We start from the raw sequence: 13,537 nt of genomic DNA, 5'->3' as shown, positions 1-13,537 counted from the left end.
TGAAGCAGTCTCTTGATTTCATTTCTACAAAGTCATGGAACAGAAGGTAAGACCCCAACTTACATAGCCTGAATGCTATTTTTGAGAAACCTGGCACACAAAATTCAGGTCATTTCCTGGCAAAGAGTGTTATACTCTGCAGTCAGCTTTTTCCTTGATGGAGTTATTTTTAAAAAAAATAAATAATAAAATAATAATAATAAAGTTTTCTTGTTATATACGTACAGTGTTTCGCATTTGTGTTAGAGGGTATTTGTGTCAGACGGGAGGATAGGCCAGATCTCATGCTGGTTTAAATCAGCATAACTTCAGTACAGCTATATCAATTTACAACAGCTGAAGGATCTGGACATACATTCAAAGTTTGAGCTATAGAAGCCTTAATATATCTCAGTGCAATTGCAACAATTCTTTGGGAAGGAATTTAACTTCAGTTGTGTTGAATATGAGTGATGTAACCCTCTTTCTATAAATTTCATAAGATCCTGTTTTATTATCTAATGACAGGAGACTGCAGTAACACAAAGTGGACTTAAACTGTAAACCAGAGGAACCCTACACATCAGCAATCACAGCTTACTTATGTGCTTTTGCACCAATTTGTACTATCTGAAATGGAATGGTCTGTTTTGAGGTAAGGAAGTCTGATTAGCTGCCTTTGGTTTAACAGGTATTCTATATAACAATATGTTGAAAAGAGGTGGAAAGTTATTCTGAGACGTGTCACCACAGTCAGACAAGTACAAACAAAGTAACCATTTGTCCATTAATGTGCATCTTATTGTTCAGTTATTTAAAGTCCAATACTTTAAACAACTGAACAATAAGGATTGTCTTAAGAGTTCCACAAAATAAGGCTTTTGTCACTTCTCTCAGGAAAAGATTCACAATCTGAAATCTCACTCACAGGAAGTTCACATTTATCTTCTAGGGTTCATTTAAGTATTTCTAGTTGTGCCTCTCTTATTTATTCCTCTCCACTGGCCCTTCTAGTATTTGCAGGCTGCCTCCTGCATCTTAATCACTTAGTTAAGTTATTCACGTTTAACTTTTTTAATTTTTCCTCCTAAGTCAAAGCTTCCAGCTGTTTGATCATTTGTCACTCTTCTCTGAATTCTCTCTTATGTGTCTACGTCTTGCAATTGGTCCTGCAGTCATCGAATCCTCTTAAATACATATTAGTTTTCTGATGCCAAATGTGATTCTCCCCTCATGGCTATTTCTTTTTGCACAAGTCCTCTAATATTAAGGCTTCCAATTTTCATTTCAAAACAAACACACAAAAATTAGACGTGGTCACAGACATTACTGTGCTTTCAATTAATTGATTTCAGCAGCATCTGAACTAGAATCTGGATAAAAATTTACTGACCTCTTTCCATACTGTTTTCTCGATCTCAACATCACATTTAATTATGAAGAATTATTGTTCCTTTAAGTTTAGATAAAAGCATGACCATAATGTAAGCGATTTAATTTCAGTGTGTTTACTTAGAAGCATTATTAAAAGCTATCCTGGTTAGTAACTAGGAATGTGCAATCTCACTTGTTGCCATAATCTTGTCCCATAATAATCGTATCAGGTCATGAAGTTCAAGAATGAACGTGATGACAAGATGTTAGGTTCCATAAGGAATGGGATGGTAAATACTACAAGTAATATTATAAAGCCTTTATGTAAATAAATGGTGGGGCCTCATCTGGAATACTGCATACAGTACCGGTTACCCTAAAGGATATTGAAGAACTACAGGGGGGTCAGCAACTCAAACCTTTTATGCAGAACCCTGTTTTGTCAACAGGGAAACAAATACATCATCATCATCACCACAAACCCCACTCCAGAACTTTAGTGCTTCAGATAAAATCTCTTTCTAGCAAAGTCATGGGAAACTGCACTCTGAAATCCAGGCTTTGGTGGAACATAAATTAATTCTAGAGCCCACAATCCCTCACCCAGAATACCTTATTGCCAGGCACTATTAGCTCAAGTACTTTGGATTTCAGCTACTGTGATCTCACACAAATAGAGGCGGTCACTCAAGCAGCTGTGGCTCAAACCATTTTTAAAAGGGATCTCAAACTGGACACCCATGAACTGAAGCAACCCAAGCACAATATCTTAAACTTCACCCAGCAAATCAACTGGTAGCCAGCGCTGCTCACCAAGGAGGTGGGGGGGGGGGAGATTCTCCCCTTTCAACAGAACATTTCAGTGTATTTCATTTTGGCCAGCTTCCTCTGACAACATTAATTCCTTCCCCTGATCCTCAGAGGATTCAATTTGCTGGTGACTGAAATAGGTCTAGCGCAGGAGAGATTCATATTAAAAGCATTTTTTCCAGGGTCAGAGTACTGGCTGGATTGTGACCAAACTGTATACAGCATGACTACAAAGGGCAAAAGGCACTTAGCTAATAGACACAGACACAGCCTGGCACCGTGCGTATCACCTCCGTGCACTGGTCATGGACTTTATGATCACTTACACTGGGCTATGAAACTGATAGCAAGCTTTATCTTGCACACAAAGCTACGTGAGTCCAAGTGATTTCACTAATGGAATCTTTTGGGTGCAGCAGAAAAAGTTCATGCTGGTCTGGGTCTTGTTACAAAGGCCTGTAGAGGAGCTGTGGAGAGGACAGAAAGGCCAGGTTGTTGAAGGTGGTGGTCTAGACTGAATCAGAATAATGTAAGGTAGTTGTGTGAGCAATTTGTGGCAATAATAAAGCATAATAATTAAGGCAGGAATCACAAGCCACCACTTGCTTAGCTGCTTTCAAATGACAGTTTTCTGTAAGTATCCCAGCAGAGGAGAACTTTAGGGAGGAGATTTGTATAAGGACAAGGTGGTGCTTCTGAATTGTGTTAATTTAGGACTCTATGCAAAATACAAGAATCTACTTAAAGAGTCTTCATCTTGAGTGATGTGGAGGCTCCAGATGAAAAAAAAATTCACAACGAAGTCTGGGACCACAGGGCCAGATCCTCAGATCCTCATAGCACCATTGACTATTGGTTTACACCAGCCTAGGGTCTATGTCATATTTTTAGAGAAGGGGACAACATAGGCTTGATTCCTCACAGCCTTGTATAGTCAGTTTCATCTGTGCAGTGAGGATGTAAAGTACTATCCTTCTGATTTACCACCATCTCAGTATTTTGCATTGGTGTAAGTGATGACAAAGTGCAGGGCAATGAAGAACAAGGCCTGCAGCAAGCACTCTAAAGGTCTAGTTATACCCACTCTTCTGTTCTCTCACACTGACCCCTTCACTCATTAATTTCATTTGTCTCTATTGGAGCTCATGGAGTTCTGCAGCCACCCTTTCGCCACAAATCCTGTACACTTCAACATCAGTTAATTTATATTGATTATAAGGTTAAACAAGCAGCAAGATTCTAAAGTGCCAGTGATCAGGCAGGAAGTGAGAAAGACCCTTGCTAAAAAGACAACCTACATGAACACCACAACTATGAACCACAAACCAATAAGTTTCTATCATTGTGCCACAGGGCCTGTTGGCCACGAGCTAATTCTGCAGCTAGATTACCTGAATTTGATTAACACGCCTGGAAAAAGGAGCGCTCAAATAATATTGGAGGCAGAATAATTTTTAAAGAGTGAAAAGCAATGCAAAGAGTCAGAAGGATTTGGATTATTTTAACCCCTTTTACTACAATTAAATGCATAGAGTTTTGTTGTGCTAATAGTCCAGTTCATTTTCCTTGGTGGACATACCAAGCACTGAATAAATAGTTCAATATAAGTCTTTGGATAATTAAAATTCACCTGTTCTTCTGCGATTTAGTTTTCTTATTTGCTTTATAACTTTGTACTCATCTTTGACCTACAATAAAATCCCTGAAAGATGCACACAACAGCAGTTTTAGGTACGTTGTCACACAGTGCATGCTCCAAGGGATCACTGACACAGCATGCATTTGACAGGCCTCTCAGTTAATGTTCTTATGAAAACAAATAAGTGAAGCAACTGAGAGGTTCTTGAACTTCTCAGCATTTCTGCCGAGTGACCTGACACCAAGTGATTGATCAGTCACATTCTCATGCCTCCTGTATTCCTGCTAGCAACTATTTTCAGCATTTACACTAAGGTTTAATATATTTAAATAAATCAACTTAAAGTGCTGCATTGATAAATGCCACAGGAAAAATTATAGTAAAGCATGAATTTACTTTGAACTGAACAGCCCATTCATCAGATCCCCTCCCTCCCCCCAACGTAAACTATCTACCCTAAAGGATAGATTCAGTTCTACAGTTAAAGTCACAGAAAGCAGGACATGCAAAGATTTTTTCTAGTGATGTTAACTTAGTTGTGTTTTCATTCCTGTGGGCCTGTTCTCATTTACACTATTTTTTTCACCTGTGAAACTACATCAATAGGTCCTGAGAGGAGAAGTAATTCTATTTACACAACACAAGAACTGCATTGTCCCCTGACAGCATGGGGGATAAAGTGACTAGCAATGCTGTTATTGTTACATAAAACTGCTGAGAGGAGAGAGAGAAGAACTAGTGCTGCAATATCACCTAGCCTCCATCCAAAACTGCAAAAGGCCCTTTATAGGAGCACTGCATGCATCGCCTCACACTCTGGCTGTGCCTGACATTTTTGACAGTGCTCACTTCCAGAGCTGGGTCAGCCAGCTAATAGGAGAGCTGGGGATGCCTTTGCAGGTCTACAGCTCCACTCTGAGATAGGCATTAACCACCAGAGACCTGGGCTTCAGTTTCCATTGGAGGCTACAGCTGGAATCTGGGAGTGAACCCATCTGTTTTACATATCTCTAGATGAGCAGGAGGAGGTAGACCAAACAAGTATCCATGCACAGAGTTACATTTCCTCCTGCACTGCCTGCCTCCCTCTTTGCCAAATCTCCTTTTTGGAAATAAGGCCACCTCCACTAAGAATAAAGGGAGAACAATCTTCTACACTTAGTGAAATGCTTATAACACTTATTTCAATGCAAATTCCCAGAATGCTCTACTAGCTGACAACTATTTCAGACAAGTGCCCAAGGTATAAAAGCAAAGCCCATTCTACTTGGGTATTCATAGTAAGCTTGCCTTTGTGCTTTGTCTATATACCATGTGCAATTACATACTTTCCATAGAATGGGCAGAAGCACAAGATGCTTCCTTCAGTAAAAAGTTTCCATTAGGCTGGGAACAGATAGAATTGGCACTGCTGGCTGAAGAAACAGTGAGTCAGAAAATGCATCATCTGTTACTTAAGAGCACAAAGTGGAAAATTAATGAGTGTTACTGTTAATCTTGAAGCATGGGTTTGCCCATCAATTAGAGTTCAGGTGTGAAGGCTGCTTGGTAGCAAGTGCTGTATTTGCAGCTAAATATTTGTGTAGCACCTGGATGGAATGCCAGGCATGTGACTTGTATTTGTTACTTGTGTGGATTTGTTCTACTGAAGTCACCTAAAGGACCTTGCCAAACCAGTGAGATCAGACTGGAAATCTAATTCAAGGATTGTCAAGTGTACAGCAGCAAAACCATGCATTCTTTAGAGAAACAGGCAGCCACAGAGAAAATGCAATGGCCAGTAGCAAAGATCTAGGGTTGGATTATGCCTTGGCTGTTATGTGGGTACACAGACGTGAAGAAAAACAGCTTCTACTATATGTCCTGCTTCTAAATGGGAAGGGCCAGTCCCTGCACTCAAGGGACCACAGGTTTTTCACCCTTGAGGTGCAACCCATGCCAGAGGTTGAGCTGAAACCAAATCCTTCTCCACTTGTACTGCCCAAAAGAACAGACCAGGTGAACAAAGGGGAGCACTGAGCCACAGCCTGACCTATCCCTGAGAGTGCTGGGGAGCTCCTTGTGCTGCTCGTCACTTAACCCTGATACAGGATTGTGTACAGAATGCCCTGTTTAGCCATTTCACTGGTTGCTCTACTTACTGCTGAATGGCGCTGCCTCCTGGTGGTTCTGGGGATTAGCTCAGTCAGGCTGATGCCCCTTCCAGCAGTTACATCCCCTCAGTTTCTCCTCTCTCTCTCAGGGGCTGCAGTTGTCCACTTCATGACTCCACCCAGGTCACTGTAGTGATTTCCCCTCCCAGGGGTCAGAGAGGAGCATATCAAGGTTCCTGCTTTCCAGTAGTCCCAGGCAGTTTTCTGCCTCACAGTGCTACTCCCACAGTGGCTTGCAGGGAACCCAGATCCACCCTCTACTCTAGGTTCTGGCTCAAGGACATTCTACACAGCAACCAAGGTCCATTCCCTGCACCTTTCTGCCTTTCCCTGTGTCACTTCCATACTTCCTCTCCTTCTCCACTCCTCTGGGTTTGCCAGTCTCTTCCATCCCTTCTCCCAGGGAGTAACTTTAGACAACCTCCAAGCCCTCTTCCCAGGGAGAGGCTGCTTCTCTCTAATTAGCTGCATTCAACCTAAAGTTCCTCCATTTGCAGCCTAATTAGCTGATTGGGCCCATCTGGCCCAATTCAGCTCTTGCAGGGCCAATGTGTGGAGCACACCCCATCTCCAGCCAGTATTTTTGGCATTAGGAGTCCTTTAAATGCAGTAACAGAGATTGAATAGCACCCGTAAAATAATCTCCACCCTAAATAGCCTGTCTTCTCATTAAACTATAGAATAGTGACTGTTCAATCGGAATGCTAAAGTGTTTTCATATGATTTATATTTTACTGACTGATGAGAGGAGAACACTGTCACATACATCCATAGTAAATCTGACTTGGGGGGGGGAGGACTAGGGTGACTCATGCTGAATAATAAAGGAACTGAGCTGCAATGCAATAATTTAAAGAAAAGCTTTCAACATGGATCCTCCCAGAGGGCTTTGTTGAATCCTCAGTGCCAAGACTATATGGACCAAATTCAGCTATATTATAACTCCAACTTCAGTAGTTACACCAGGGATGAATTTAGTCTAGCTGGCTTCTGTCTCTTCTGCCTCGCTATTATATTCCAAGTAGTAAATTAGAAGTCTCAAGAGGTACTAAACCAATCAGGTTTCCCTCTCCCCTAATGTATTGTATGCAGACAAGAGAGTTCCCCAGCAGATTCAGAATGGCCCTGCTGATTTGTGTCTTGGCTATCATTTGCTCACATGCTGCTGCGGGAGAGCAAAGATTCATCCTTTCCAAAGAAATCCTCTCCAATTGTCCTTACAGCTGGAGAGTAACTTAAACAGTGCAGTGAAACTTACCAGCAAATGAATGTACTTTGTCAGGGGGCTTGGACTGGGTGCCAAAACAAAATCTGCTACAGACCGAATCCTGCTATTGCTACCATTTGTTTTCATGAAGTCCTTGCACTAGCACTGTTCCAGGGCCTGAGTCTGACACTGACACTGAATCTGCGTGTGCAGATCTTTGCACCTGGCAAGATCTCCAGGATCACCTCCACAGTCAGTGCACCACACAGGAAGTGGATAGGTCTGTATAGCCAAGAGGAAGTCAAACAACAAATCAAATGAAATAACCTGTTAACCATTGTACTGCCCATTATAACAAGACCCACATAGGAGACATCTCTCATTCCTCCTCACTTTTCAAGATGGCTCCTTTGCTGCAGCAAGCTGAAAACCAAACTCTCTTAGTTGCTAGAGGGCCATTTTTACTTTACTTTAGAATTAAACAATTCTATGACAATTCTGGTTTTTGACATGCAATGCTATAAGTGTAGATGGGGCCAGAATTCAGCACCTATGAGTGGGACTTACACACACATTCAAAAAGAGTTGTTTCAAAAATGTAGCTCACTCCAAGGTATCTCATGCCTCACCATGACCCCACAGTGTGCACAGAGGGGAACTTTCTATCTAGTGGGGATTCAGCTGGAAGTAAAAAGTGGTATTTCCCACACCTTTCAAGATCTCAGGTGCAGGAAAGATTTGGATTCTCTATTCTGACTAGTATAACTTCACTATATCTATCAAAGCAACAGGCTGTGGTATTTATTCTTCTTTACAGACACCATTCTAAAGGTACCTAGACTAGATGTTTGGCTTTATAAAACTAACCCACATGAAAGAAAGCTATTTTAGAAAGCTAATCCCAAAGGACCTACAAATGGAATAAAAACTGCCTTTGTTTTTCCCTCTGAAAGTTACCCTATGCAATCTAGCTTCCTAGTTCACTTTTGAGTGTTATAATAACAACTGTTACCTTGCAGTTAGTCCCCTATGCATAGAATAACTGCTAAGCTATTTTTTTCAAAGCTTCATCGCCAGTGATGCTATAAAGAAGAGAAATTATGCTGCACAATCAGAACCTTCTTAATGAGACTACTCTCTCCAAATAATTAAAGCTATAGTTTTCCCCCACCAAGTGAGAGCTAGCTCAGTGTTATAATCAATGGATTAAAGTACCTTTGAACCTAACATTTCAGACCTGGGATTAACATCACTTGCAGTTGTTTTTTCACAGAGAACCCGAGTCTCCATATATTTATGCCTGTGTAAATCTGAACTAATTCCCTTGAAGTCTATGCAGTTAAGTTAGTTTTGAAGTGGTGCCAGGGAGAGGAGAATCAGACTCATTATATTTAATCTTTGCCAAGTTGCTCTCAGCTGATTCATTTGATAATAGTATTTCCACAACAACATAGCTTCAAAAGACCAGAATACTATATGGGGTTTTCATATGTTATTGGTGTACAGTGATATCTATCCACCCATGCAGGTACTCAGATAGCACCCCTAACCACAGTATCTGAGTGCTGTATACATTAGCAAAACAAGTTTCATCTCCATCATGAAAATGAATAATGAGAATGGTAGGAATAACTGCTGGCAGCTGTCATTGTGAGCAGTCACCATTTCAGGCTCTCAGAAGAGGAGTATCACCTATTACTACTCGAATTTTCAGCTCAAACCTGTATGTTTGTGCCCTTGTGGTTTTTTCAAGCCATGCTGCAGCCCATGTCATGCTCCATCCTTACATGGCATGACAACAATCCAGCTTTCTTCATGGGCAGCACTGGAGCTTACCATGATGTGCCGTATGATATAGATCGAATCTACCCATCTGCCACAGAGGGCAAGTCTGCAAGACTCGGCAGGTTTAGCTCTGTGGTACTGCCAGCCTCTGTGATTTTTGTTTGGAAGTGCTGCCTCTGACTCCTGCTGAATTGGCAATGCTAACTATGCTATCAGTCATCCCTTTCATTCTATCCCTTCTGCAACAAACAATGGTTTGTCACTCTGTTCCTCCTCTGCTATTATTCCACCCAATGTCACAGTGACTCCTGCTTATTGCATGCCCTGTAACTCAATTTATTTGTCAGAATGGGAGATCAGCTGAGCAAGCTGGCCTGCCTTTTTCTCAGGGTGTGAGCAGGAATATGGATTAGAGAGCTTTCTACTTCTAACACGCCACGTCTGTTTTTGCTCAGCACAGTGACCGGACTGCAGAATGTGAGCATTGCTTCACAAGCAGGCTGCTTCCTCCTATACCCATCAATTCTTTCCAAACAGCCTGTGTGACCTCTGGTTCTCATGATGCAAGAAGGAAGGTGATAATTGGAGAGGGTTCAGAAAAGAGCCACAAGAATGATTAAAGAGTTAGAAAAATGCCTTATAGTGAAGGGGTGACTTGATTCCCAGCTGTAAGTACCTACACGAGGAACAAACATTTAATAACTGGCTTTTCAGTCTAGCACATAAAGGTAGAACATGCTCCAGTGGCTGGAAGTTGAACCTGGACAAATTCAGACTGGAAATAAGGAGTAATTTTTTAACAGTGAGAAATAATTAAACTTTGGAACAATTTGCCAAGGATTATGGTGGATTCTCCATCAGTGGTAACTTTTTAAACAAACTGAATGTTTTTCTAAAAAATATGCTGGAAGTTCTATGGCTTGTGTAATACAGGTGGTCAGACTAGATGATCACAATGGTCCCTTTTGGTTTTGAAATGTACGAATGATCACATCCCGAGAGCCTCACTTCTTGGAGTGATAAAAACTCTATGATCTGTTCCATACACAGCCATGCCCTGTCCAAATGTAGTGTATTATTTGAACATTTCAGGAAGTATTTATTGCTTCGAATCAGGGAGCCAGAGTTAAAAGCAGATCAGTGGCTAAAGAAGTGATACTGAAAGTCAGAGGAAGGCAACCAACAAACAGGAAACAGACTGGTTGCTTTTTTGGTTTCATTTTATACTTTGTTATTTTTCTGGCTCTGCACTATCCATTCTAGGCTAATTTCCCACCCTCCACGCCCCCCCAGCAGCAGCCATCTGTCAATACCACCAGCCCTGCCATGTCTCCCATAATGATATACTTGCCCTTTGATGGACTCACCTGCGAATGCTCTACAGTCACCAACCCATCTGCCTCCTTTTTAAAATATCTTGAGGCTAGTCTTACATTGTGTTTCTCCAGGAGTCTCTCTCGCTGTTGCCCCCGTTTCATTTGATAAGTTCTACAGCACCCTGTCAGGCCAGGTCTACAGTGGGGAAATGTGTTTAATATATTTTCTAACATGATATTAAACAACTTAGTAGCCATCTGGGCAGGATCTAAAAGTATGTTATATGGCTGCAGTTAAATGTAGGAGGTGGACCAGGGTTAATCAGCTAACGTGTTTTTAAATATGACAATCCTCAATCACACTAAGTCCAAATCTATGATGTGTTAGTTAAAGTACATTAACACATGTTCTAACACACTGCACTTTCCCCAGTGTAGAAAAGACATTCTCTATTGCTGGTAAGGCAAATTCTGTTAGGCCGGGAGAAACGGATTGGATCACAGACCCAATGGCTGGGAGGCGTTGGGGCACGGCCTCCATGAAGGTCCATTTATCTTCTAAGTTCTTCAGGGCAGAGACTATTGCCTATGTTTGTAGGACTCTAGCACAATGGGACCCCAGTCCTCATCAGAGCCTGTAGGTGTATAAAGAACCTGTGATATCTCTGCATACCACAGCTGCCTGGAGGAAATGAGAGATTATTTATGGTAGATGTGTAAGAGAAATCTCTGATTTTTCTGGGACTTAAGTAGAAAGATACACATTTTCCCAGTGTGCACAGAAAGCAGGTGACTAGTACTGAGTAACATGTTGCTATCGCGTCTCCTAGATACTGTGGTGACTTGTGCTCTATAAATACCTTAGATATAATCTGTCTTTGTGCAGTGCCAGTTACTGAGCCAGACGCAATTATATGTTTGAGAGTCTCTATGCATTGGCATGTCAAATGCTCTTCAGAATCCAGCAAGCAGTTACCCAAGTCTTTCAAAATAAAGCAACCTGCAGTGGCTACACATGTGCGGTTATTACACATGGAGGCAAATTTTCAGAAGTTTGACACTCACACTCCAAGCAGATTTTCCAAAGCATTCACATCTCACTTAGGTGCCTGATTTTCAAAAGGAGCTCAGTACGTTGAGGGTTGAACTGTTTAGAAAAGTCAGGCCATAAGTGACAGAATGGGAACTGAACTTTTGAAAAAATCTTCCCCCGGTTGTGAATAATGAGCACTTGAAAAATCTGGCCCCTCATGCCCACACATGACTTTTGAAAAAGGTAGTTGTGTGTGCTACAACAGCTATACAAAGTCAAAAAGATTTTGCTGTGCAGTGCAGAGATCTTGCAGTAGGCAGTCACTGCTAGTTATATTTCCCTCCTGCATACCAAAATGGTGGCTTTTGCACAAGCTCCTGCAGCTAAGGCAGCCCATGTCTGAACCTCCATCCTCCCAGGGTGAAAAACATCCCTCCTTGCCAATTCCAACTTCCGACATCTGTGAATTCCTAACATCAATCTGGGGGCTGATTTAGGAGAGCACTAAGATGTGATTTGAACTGTGGCCCTTCAGGCAGACAGATAGCCTATTGTACTTGAGCAGCCTCAGAGTGCAGAGAATTGAGGAGCCAGCCAAGCCGCACTGCTACAGAAATTTTTCAGACACTAAATCACATGACAGGCTTTTCCTTTGGCAGAGTGACAGGTGCAGGTTGCACTTATTAAATGAAGCTACTACTAAAAGAGGATGGTGAGATCATGAAAGGATTAGCATATGCGTGTCTGTTCAAGGGCAAATCACATTTGCTGATGACAGCTATGGTTTATGTGGCGGCGGCTGGGAATGAGCCATCCCCTCAGTCAAGGATTCTTCCCAAGCAATTCGTTAAAAATAATAAGTTATGGATTCCAACAGAGCAAAGTGGTATACTGCATTGGAAATAGAGTAATACCAGGAAGAGAAGAAGTGTTCTGGAGTCAGAACGTCATTTAAAAAGCTAGAAAATATGTTAAGGCTTAGATTTATCACTGCCAATCATAAGGTAGGGTTTTATCCTGAAAGGTACTAAGTACTATTGGCGCGATACAGTAAAATACTTAGGTGTGTGCTTAATTTTAAGCATGTGCTTCAGTCCCATTGACTTCAGTGGGAGTTAAAGCACCTCTTTAAGTACTCCTTTGGATTGGGGTAACAGACAGTAGCAGAATTATGAAGTCACAATAATTTCCGAGATCAGCTACTTCAGTAGGATAATTTTAGCAACAAATCAATAATTAGCTCTTTACTGTCAGTTGTTACTGGTATTCTGCATGAACACTAGTAAGGAAGAATTGCTGCAATCAGCCTTCTTGAGAGTACATTTGTTTTTCCAACTGACAAACTGTAGTTTCAGTTGGATTCAGTGTACTTTCCTAGACTAAATTGCCACGCAGTGAACTGTTAAATAGCTGTTATATTCCTCCCCCAGGGTGGAATGCATTACTCTGATGAATGAAGTGATTTCTAGATACCCTACAGAGAGCATTTTGGAATCTCAGGATGAAAGGCTCAATAAAAGAAAAAGATGATTCAGTGGATCTATCATACATATAGGGTCCTCCTTAATATAATATCAGAGCCTCTCACAATCTTTTATGTATTTATCCTCAACACCTTTGTGAAGTAGAGAAGTATTAGCCTGCCCATTTTACAGATGGGGAAACTGAGTCCCCAAAGTGAATAAGTGACTTAACCAGGCTCACACTTGAAGTCTGTGGTGGAGCAGCTCTGATTCTGTACTCAGTTTTTCCACTGGTGCAGTGCCATTGATTTCCATAAACTTATTCTCGATTTACATCCACAGTAATAGAGTGAGAGGAGAATCAGGACCTATAGTTTTAGTTTAATACTAAGGACAAAACTTCTTTTCCCAAATTCAGGCCCCACTTGAAAGCCTTTGGCTCTAGATTTAAAGGAGAACTCAAGATGTACACGGTTCCAAGCATTAGACTGTAAGCCATTTGGAGTAGTAACCATCTTCCTATTAAATGTTTGTGCACTGACATGTACAAACGGAGTCTGACTGAGACCTTAACTGCTACCAAAATAAATGCAGTTAACCATCAAGAATACCATTTGCCTCTGTCATATAGCAAGTTTTAGCCTGTATATTTTTAAATTTATTTTCCTGATTATGCTAGAAGTCAGGCAAAAATTACTTTTAAACTTAATTTTCAATGTTTTCATAGCACAGACTATGTTATTAGAAATATATTAGGGAGAAGGTTAAAACTAAATTT

At 41.2% G+C, this 13,537-nt stretch overlaps 1 protein-coding gene across 1 annotated transcript in view; it reads left to right on the top strand.

Moving 5' to 3' along the window:
• The first annotated feature begins 615 nt into the window (after positions 1–615).
• Positions 616–13,537, top strand: part of PALMD (palmdelphin) — a 77,390-nt gene continuing 64,468 nt past the window's right edge. The window contains exon 1 of the mRNA XM_030573011.1: positions 616–634. The gene's annotated coding sequence lies outside the window, so the exon portion shown is untranslated. The remainder of the gene's footprint in view (positions 635–13,537) is intronic.

Source organism: Gopherus evgoodei, chromosome 8, assembly GCF_007399415.2.
Source record: "Gopherus evgoodei ecotype Sinaloan lineage chromosome 8, rGopEvg1_v1.p, whole genome shotgun sequence".
Lineage (NCBI taxonomy): Eukaryota > Metazoa > Chordata > Testudines > Testudinidae > Gopherus > Gopherus evgoodei.
The sequence above is the reverse complement of the archived record's forward strand: the minus strand, read 5'-3'. Positions and strand labels throughout refer to the sequence as shown.